This window comes from Carlito syrichta, unplaced genomic scaffold (genome assembly GCF_000164805.1).
Source record: "Carlito syrichta isolate Samal-C Ts95f unplaced genomic scaffold, Tarsius_syrichta-2.0.1 Scaffold304635, whole genome shotgun sequence".
Classification (NCBI taxonomy): Eukaryota; Metazoa; Chordata; class Mammalia; order Primates; family Tarsiidae; genus Carlito; species Carlito syrichta.
Window position 1 is genome coordinate 1,408,436 of NW_007248731.1, and position 9,712 is coordinate 1,418,147.

The following is a 9,712-nucleotide window of genomic DNA, read 5'->3' on the forward strand; positions in this document are numbered from 1 at the left end:
GGAGTGCAGTGGCATGCTCCCGGCCACCGCAGCCTTGACTTGCTGGGCTCCAGCGATCCTTCCACCTCAGACTTCCAAGTAGCTGGAACTACAGGCGTGCACGACCACGCCCGGCTAATTTTTGATTTTATTGTAGAGATGAAATCTCGCCAAGTTGCCCGGGCAGGTCTCGAGCCCACTGGCTCAGGCAATCCACTCACCTCAGCTTCCCAAAGCGCTAGGATTACAGGCTGAGCCACTGAGCCTGGCTTGAGAGAGAGATTTTTAAGGAAATGGCTTCTATGATTGTGGTAGCCTGGTGAGTCCAAAATCTGGTGCGGGAAGCTAGCAGGCTGGAGACTCAGGATTGAGTTCAGTTCAAATCTGAAGGCAGTCTGCTGGCAAACTGGGAAGAGAAATTGTTGCAGATGAAGTGTGATGGAAGTTGACTGACAGAAATCCCTCTTGCTCTAGGATTTATTCCACTCAGGTCTCCAACTGATTGGATGAAGCCCACACTCATTGTGGAGGGCAATCTGTTTTACTTAAAGTCCACTGATTTAAATGTAAAGCTTATCTAAAAACACTCTCACAGAAACATCCAGAATAATACTTCACAAAATATCTGGGCATTATGGCCCAGCCCAGTCAACACATAAAGTTAACTGTCACAGTGGTCATCATTAGCAGGATGTAATATGATTTTTAACTTACTGTCTTGGCTCAGGAAAGTGGTAGTTTCAGAGATTGCCCCAATGTGATAGGGCTTACCCCACTAGCTGAGGATCTGAATGAGACAAACTGCCATAGATGTCATTCTTAATTTTTCCTCAAGGATGGGTGAAACAACCACTAACTAGATTCATGGTTCCAGTGAACCCACGGTAAACTGGACGTTAGTGGGACTACATATATTTCTGGTCCCAAAGCCCCAACTCTAACAGGGGACTGTGATGACACTTTGGGTCTTCAGGTGTCAATGGCAGCTCAGACAATGTGTCCAAACTCCTTAGAATGTGTGGTTGTTTCCCTTTTTCCGATGCATAGTCACATAAGTAAATGGCTGCAGGTCCCCTTGGGGCAAGACTGGGGAGATCATTATAGTTAATACTTGTCATGGTGTTGGAGGGCTCTTCTTCTTTGGGACACAGCCATCTCTGTCACTGCATTCTGGGTTTGCAAGTTGTCTCAGATGCAGGAACTGAACAATGAATCAGGAATTTTTATCGGGGCAGCTACCTTTGTCCTTCTGCTTCTTTGATCTTGCCTGTTTCTGATTACAGATGTCAAGTGACAATCTCATTGGCTGCCTTTCTGTTTTGCCCCTGGAAGCAATAGATTTCATGTGTCATTTTCACACCTTTTTTGTAGGTCATGCCTCTCGACAACTACTCCAATAATGCTGGTAGTTACAGTCATGGCAGCCTTCTGGCTTCTAGCAGTTAAGCATTGTTACCTGTCCTCTGTCTTGTGGCGGTGCTACTATCCCTGTTGCTAGTAATGAAAGCAACATTCACTGTTGAGAATGAATGTTGTGACAGCTTCAGTCCTGGCTTGCAAGGAGAGCCACCACTGGACTTCTTCATGACATTGCTGCCCCCCTTACCAGCGCATTCCTGATGGCCTTGGAAAATGGTGGGATCTCTGGGCCCTGTGTTCTGTGACAGGCCTTTTCGGCCTTGCGTTATGAATCCATGGCAGCATACCCCTTCCAGCAACCTTTATGTTCCCTCCTCTACCATCCACCATGGCAACTGCATTTCACTCAGTATGGACTGTCTCTAGACCTGGCTCTTAAGATCCACTATAGGCTGAGCTCAGTGGCTCAGTCTGTCATCCCAGCACTTTGGGAGGCTGAGGCCAGTGGATTGCCTGAGCATGCAGGTTCGAGACTAGCCCAGGCAGCTTGGCAAGAACTCGTCTCTACAATAAAGCAAAAATGAGCTGGGTGTGGTAGCGTTCACCTGTAGTTCCAGCTCCTTGGAAGGCTGAGCAGAAGGATCGCCAGAGCCCAGCAGGTCGAGGCTCACGGCCACCGCACTCCAGCCTGGGCGATAGAGTGAGACTCCGATCAAAAGAAAAAAGAGTCACTATACAGTGTTTGTCGCATTCTTGGGGTGGGGATAGTTTTCCTGGCAATGATGTTAAATCTCATGACCCAAGAGAGCGCTTCAAGTTAAACATGCTCTCTGTCTCTCACATTTTTCCTTTTCCGTCAGTAAAAGGGGCATCAGTAGAACTTTGAAATGCCCAACCAACAACATTATTCTTGGAGGCATTATTCTCCCCTTTTCTCTCAAATGCCTAAATATTTATACTCGCAAAGCTGCTCCCTTCACCAGGATGTGTTCCCAGGGACTATTCATTCCCCGCATTTCTCTCAGGATCAAGTCCTCCTCGCCAGCCAGGCTTGAGTGAACAGTACCCAACCCTAATTTTACTGCCTGCCTTCTTGGGCCAATTTTTTTTTAATTTTGACCAAGTATGTCAGTTCACATCCTCCGGGTAGCAGACACCAAGCCAACATGAAAAGATGTGAAAGCATCTGTGAAAGATGAAGGGGAGAGGAGCAGGAGTGGGTGGGGAGAGATTTCAAACTACAAAGCAGGTCTGACACCTGTGAAGGGAAAGAGGCAAGCAGAGGAGATGGGAAAGGAAGACCCTGGAGCGGGGGGGCAGGGCAGCCCTGAGGAAGTCTTGGCCAGGCGTCTGGAAGTCCCCAAGCAAAGAGGGCCCATTAGAGGAAGGTGGGTCAGGCAGAAGTGGCCCAGCTAGAGTACCCAACTGGATGCAGGCACTGCCTGGGAGCAGTGTGAGGGTAGGGAAGAGAGGTCTCACAATGAAGCTGCTAGTCAGCTACACTTCACGCACGCAGGCGCTCTTGAAGGGAGATCTGAAGGGCACACTTCTGCAATCAAGTCTAAGAGCAGGAGTGGGAGGAAATGAAGCCAAGGCCAGGAGGCCTGGTGGAGAATGGAATGGGAGCCTGCCAAGAAGCATCATGGGTAATAAGCAAGGGTATGTACACATGTATACACGTATAGGTTTAGTATTACAACAGGTAAGATTGGGTCCATGAGGGTCCATGGACAGCCATCAGAAACGAGCACGGGCAAGGAAGGCGACTAAAAAATATTTATAAAACGCAGACACAAGAATCACGGAAGTATGGCTTGATGGAGCCATTTAATGTAGAGGGAAGGCATCCTATAATGCTCAATGTACCTAGGCAATCACCCTGTTATTGGAAACATCACAAAAGAATTATTCAAGCTGAGTGTCATCCGTTTTATGAAGCAAATATGTATCCCTTAATATACGGACTTGTAAAAGATGTCAACAAAATGAGTTTTTGGTTTTGTTTTTGTTTTGAGTTGGAGTCTCACTCTGTCGCCCAGACTGGAGTGCAGTGGCCGCTCCCGGCCACCGCAGCCTAGACCTGCTGGGCTCCGGCGATCCTTCCGCCTCAGCCTTCCAAGTAGCCGGAATTACAGGCATGCGCTACCACGCCCAGCTGAGTTTTTTTAATTTATTGTAGAGATGAGTTTTCGCTGCCCAGGTGGGTCTCGAACCCGCGGGCTCAGGCAATCCACTCACCTCAGCCTCCCAAAGGCGCGGTATTACAGGCTGAGCCACCGAGCCCGGCTAACAAAATGAATTTTTAATGTCACATGCTTAACTGACAAATCCCGCCATTCTATACAGAAACTTTACAATTGAAAAAGATTTATTTTCTGGTCAGATAGCTGGGTCCTACCTTACTTCCTTTCAAATACTCATGCTACCTGCCCGTGGCCTTTTCTCATTTTATAGCTACCATTCTGCCAGTTCTTTAAATTACATTTTTGATAGAAAGCATACTACTCTCTTAGACTTCCACCATGCAGAAAGTAGGTGCCAAAAAGAATCCAAACTGGAATGTCAAAGAGTACAACTTTTTGGGGGTATCATTTCATACAATACAAGGTTCAAGGAAAGTGTCTATAGTTTACATACTTATAATTTTCACAATGCTTTTCATAATTTTATAAATAAAAATACATCTGAATGCTTAGATGATGTTAAGGTATGTTTATATAATGACAAAAGAAAAGTCTATGAATGATACTTTGTAACTAAATTTAAATGAAGAAATGTCATTTGTACTAAGTAACATGACTTAGTTGCAAGTACACATTGGCAATGCATTTTATGGCATAAAGTTAGACACAAGGCTATTCTTGCAGTTACATTTTAAGCAGCAGAAGTCACCCCTTTGTTATTATCAGCACAGCCATCAATTCATATTACTCTTCATTATTTCTACTATTATCTACTTATATGTAAGTAATAATGCTTATCATGTTACTACTACTGTTACCACATCTATGCTTTCACATTTCCCTTAGTGGCTGCTCTAAACCTGAATGCTGTAACAAAAGCAGAGAATATGGAGACAGACCGAGTTTGAGTTCTAAATTTGCCTCATACTAGCTGCATGACTTTGAGCAGTTTACTTAACTTTATTAGGTCAGGTGCCTTCTCTAAAATGTGGGGATAATAATAGCCACTCCAAAACTTTGGTTGTGAAAATTAATGATACGGAAATTACCTATGTAGTTAACAAATTCTATTTTCCTGCCAAAAATCTCCCACTATCAGAGGATGAACATTATAAGGAGAAAATTAGAAGGTTTAAAGTTTACCCCACCAATTTTTTTTTAACAGACGTAAAAAAAAACTACTACTACTTGATTGAATTCGCTCTCATCCACAGACTCCAAGGCATTCCTAACTGCCAAATCCAATTACAGCCATGTTCCGTGTGATGACTTTTCAACAAAGAACCACACATATGGTGGTGGTCCCATGAGATTATAATGGAGCTGAAAATTCCTACCACCTAGTGATGTCTTCCTCGCCATAAACATATAGCATGACTCATCACTTATGTGTTTGTGGGGATGTTGGCATAAACAAACCTAATCCTCGAGAAGTGCCCCAGGAGGTGTTCCAGAAGAAGGCCTTGTTCTCATAGGAGGGGACAGCTCCAAGCGTGTTCTTGCCCTGAAGACCTTCCAGTAGGACAAGGTGTGGAGATGGAAGACAGTGATAGCGATGATCTTGACCCTAAGGAGGCCTGGTGAATGTGTGTGTTTGTGTCTTAGTTTGTAGCCAAAAAGTTTAAGTAAAAAAAAGCAAAAAATAAAAAATTTTAAAACAAAAAAATCATTCTATAGATAAGCATATAGAGAAAGAAAATATTTTGTACAGGTGTACAATGTGTGTGTGGTTTGTTTGTTTTACTTTTGTTTTGTTTTGTTTGAGTTGGAGTCTCACTCCGTCGCCCAGTCTGAAGTGCAGTGGCACACTGTCATATCCCTTAATATACGGACTTGTAAAAGATGTCAACAAAATGAGTTGGCCTCTGGCGATCCTTCTGCCTCAGTCTTCCAAGTGGCTGGAACTACAGGCATGCGCTACCACACTGACTAATTTTTGATTTATCATAGAGACAAGGTCTTGCCATGTTGCCCGGGCTGGTCTCGAACCCGCAGGCTCAGGCAATCCACTCACCTCGGCCTCCCAAAGTGCTGGGGTGATGGGCTGAGTCACTGAGCCCAGACTGTTTGTGTTTTAAGCTAAGTGAATTACAAAAGAGTCAAAAAGTTTAAAAATTAAAAGGTTTATAAAGTAAAGAAATTACAGTAAGCTAGGTTAATTTATTTTTGAAGGAAGAAACATTTTAAAAAACAAAGTTAGTGTAGCCCAAGTGTAGAGTGTTTATAAAGTCTACAGTGGTGTACAGCCATGTCCTAGGCCTTCACACTCAAGACACCCAAGCCACTTCCGGTCCTGCATGCTCCATTCACGATAAGTGCCCTATAGAGGTGAATTATTGCAAATCTTTTATACTGTATTTTACTGCATCTTTTCTGTGTTTAGATAGGCTTAGATACACAAATACTTGCTATTGTGTTATAACAGCCTACAGTGGCCGGGCTTGGTGGCTCAGCCTGTAAACCCAGCACTTTGGGAGGCCGAGGTGAGCGTATTGCCTGAGCCCGCGGGTTCGAGACCTGCCTGGGCAACTTGGCGAGACCTCATCTCTACAATAAATCAAAAATTAGCCGGGCGTGGTAGCATGCGCCTGTAGTTGCAGCTACTTGGAAGGCTGAGGCGGAAGGATCGCCGGAGCCCAGCAGGTCGAGGCTGCGGTGGCCAGGAGCGGCCACTGCCCTCCAGTCTGGGCGACAGAGTGAGACTCCAACTCAAAAAACAAAATAAATAAATAAATAAATAATAGCCTACAGTATTCAGTATTCAGTACAGTATTCAGTTGTATGCCATACAGGTTTGTAGCCTAAAGTCACAGGCTAGACCATCTGCTAGGTGTCTAGTAGATTATCCCATCTAAGTTACTGTAAGTATACTCTCCGATATTTGCACAACGATGAAATCGCCCAATGATGCATTGCTCAGAACTTATCTCCATTGTTTAAAGAGATACATGATTGTATCTCCTCTTTAGTCCTCATTCTGTGTCCTCAATGCTGCTCTGATGTATTAACCATCCTCCTTCGTGAACCATTTTGCTTCCTTGGCTTCTCTGAAACCACTCTTTTCCAGTTCATTCCCTCCCCCCCCTTTTTTTTTTTAAAATTTTTTAGTTTGGGTTTTTAAAAATAGCTTGTATGGCATGGAATGCAAGGTCAGTAGCAGAAAGCTGTGAATTGTAAGCTAGTTCTGCTTGTGATCCAAGAAGAAAGTAAAAAAACAACCAAGGTCGATTCTTCTGTGAAGACACAGAAGCCAAGGAGGGGATGTACCAGAAGCGGTCATGGAAAGCTGAAGCCAAAGATCAGGAGTAGGAGGGCACCACTAAGATGATGGGAGACAGGAATACTTCAACTACTTTTGCCGGTCATCTTTTTCATTTTCACCTGTCCCTCATTTTATGGGCTGGGCACATAAGTAGTACAAGTAGGGTCTTCACAAAACTGCCAAATACCTTTCACTTTCTCTCGCTGCAGGCCTGTGAGCTGTTCTCTACTGTCCTATTTCTTGGACTCATCTTCCAACCTACAGACTCAGCTTGAATGATCTCATCCAGCCTCATTTTTTTTTAACTACCAGGTTGTCTTACAATTTCTAGCCTGTCTTCTAGGTCTCTTTCTCTATGTGTCCTGTGGTATTTGAAGCTCAGATGTCTACACTGAGCTTGGTAAACAGTACTTCCTGAACTGCCTCTTTCAGTTGCAGCATCACCGCCTGTGCCATCTCTCATGTTAGAAACCATAATGCCGGCCAGGCTTGGTGGCTCAGCCTGTAATCCCAGCACTTTGGGAGGCCGAGGTGAGTGGATTGCCTGAGCCTGTGGGTTCGAGACCCGCCTGGGCAACTTGACGGGACCTCATCTCTACAATAAATCAAAAATTAGCCGGGCATGGTAGCGCGCGCCTGTCGTTCCAGCTACTTGGAAGGCTGAGGCAGACGGATAACTGGAGCCCAGCAGGTCGAGGATGCAGTGGCCGGGAGCAGCCACTGCACTCCAGTCTAAGTGATAGAGTGAGACTCCAACTCAAAAAAAAAAAAAGAAACCATAATGCCATTTCCTTTACTGGCATTCAATAAGTTACCAAGAGTTTTAAAAATACTTAATATAAGCCGGGCTCGGTGGCTCAGCCTGTAATCCCGCGCCTTTGGGAGGCTGAGGTGAGTGAATTGCCTGAGCTCGCGGGTTCGAGACCCGCCTGGGCAGCGAGACCTCATCTCTACAATAAATCAAAAAATCAGCCGGGCGTGGTAGCGCACGCCTGTAATTCTGGCTACTCGGAAGGCTGAGACGGAAGGATCGCTGGAACCCAGCAGGTGAGGCTGCGGTGGCTGGGAGCAGCCACTGCACTCCAGTCTGGGCGACCGAGTGAAACTCCAACTCAAAAAAAAAAAAAAAAATACTTAATAAGTATTTATTGTAATTAGTAACATCATGACATTACTGCCTTTTATCTAGCCCTGGAGCTAAGCACTCCGTTGTCTCTTTAAAGATAGTACCTCATCCAATCTTCAGAATAGCCTTTAATAATAGCCTTACAGGTTTTGTTATCATGTCTGTTTTAGGGAGGAAGAGTCTGAGGCCCAGTGTGTTTAAAATATTCTTTCATGCTTTAAATAGTTGCTCCAGTTACAAAATGTTGAATTCCAGTAGTTTGACTCTGGGTTCTTCTCTCTCACCACTATATTCTGAGGCTGTGCGGCCTCATTTCTTTCTCAGCAAAGTCTCGCAATTCCAGCCCCACCTCCAGCTACAGTTCCACAAAGTTACATACCTGGGCTCCAAAAGCAGATGGATTTATATTATTATTTTTATTTTTTATTTTTAAAATTTTTTTGCGTTGGAGTCTCACTCTGTCACCCAGACTGGAGTGCAGTGGCCGCTCCCAGCCACCGCAGCCTCGACCTGCTGGGCTCGATCCTTCCGCCTCAGCCTTCCGGATAGCTGGAACTATAGGCGCGCGTTACCACGCCCGGCTAGTTTTTGGTTTATTGTAGAGATGAGGTCTCGCCAAGTTGCCCAGGCGGGTCTTGAACCCGCGGGCTCAGGCAATCCACTCACCTCAGCCTCCCAAAGCATAGGATTACAGGCTGAGCCACTGAGCCTGGCTAGCAGATGGATTTAAATTAGAACCCTGGGGCCCCCACCTCCTGCGTGACTTTGGACCAGGTACTTGACCTTCTCTGCCTTGGCTCCCTCATTGGTAAATAGGTATGTCAGCTACAACACAGACTGATTATGAAATCACATCATAGGTTTTAAGTGAAATAATATAGAGAAAAAAGAAACAAAGAATAAAAGCTTAGGTAAACTATGGAAAACTCTATCCATTTAATTGCTAAGTATAGAAGCCCTCAAGTATCTTTACTTTGTTTCGAATGATTTCTAACTCATCTCCTTGACAGAAGACCCTGATAAATTCATTTTCTCAGTTGTGGTCAGAATCATTGTTTGAAAAGCGAAATCTGATCATGCCATTTCCCTGCCCCAAAGCCTCTAATGTACCTTTTTCTTCTGGATTGCCTTTTACGCCATGCTAAAGCATTGGCTTAAAATGGAATCAACTTCTTAAAATGGGGATGACATCTGCTACCTTTCTCATTTATTTCCTGCTACTCTTGCCAAAGAAGCATCGTCTTCATAAACTCCGAGCTTAATCTTTCATGAACCCACCCACCCTTTTGGTGCCATTGGGCTCTTTCTGTTGCCTGTGTCGGTACTTGCCAGGTTTCATCTAGAAAACTCCTACTCTTCCGCCATGCTTCTCTGTAAGCTCTGGTCCCCTCCCCAATCTGGGGGAGGTGGATCCCCCTTTTCTCTCTCTCTAATCTACTTTCTAAATAAACCACATTTTCCTATCTAAAAAAGAAAAGAAAACTCCTACTCTTATCCTTAAGAGCCAGCTCCTCATACTGGTTCCCCCAAGTCGAGACTGAACACCCTTCTGTGCCACTCAGAGTACTTTACTTGGGGTGTTTATCACACCAAATTGGAATTTACTAAATTGCAATTACTTTCCCCAGGGAAGATTCAATTCTGAACAAAAGCCAATCAAATCTGGTGCGTTGTACAGTGTTTGAAACATTTTTGGTGCTCAATATATATTGTTGAATGAACAATAATGTATATTATTTTTACTGTTTATAAGGTCTTTTCATATATTTATTTTTTCATCAGATTATCATAATACATAGGCAT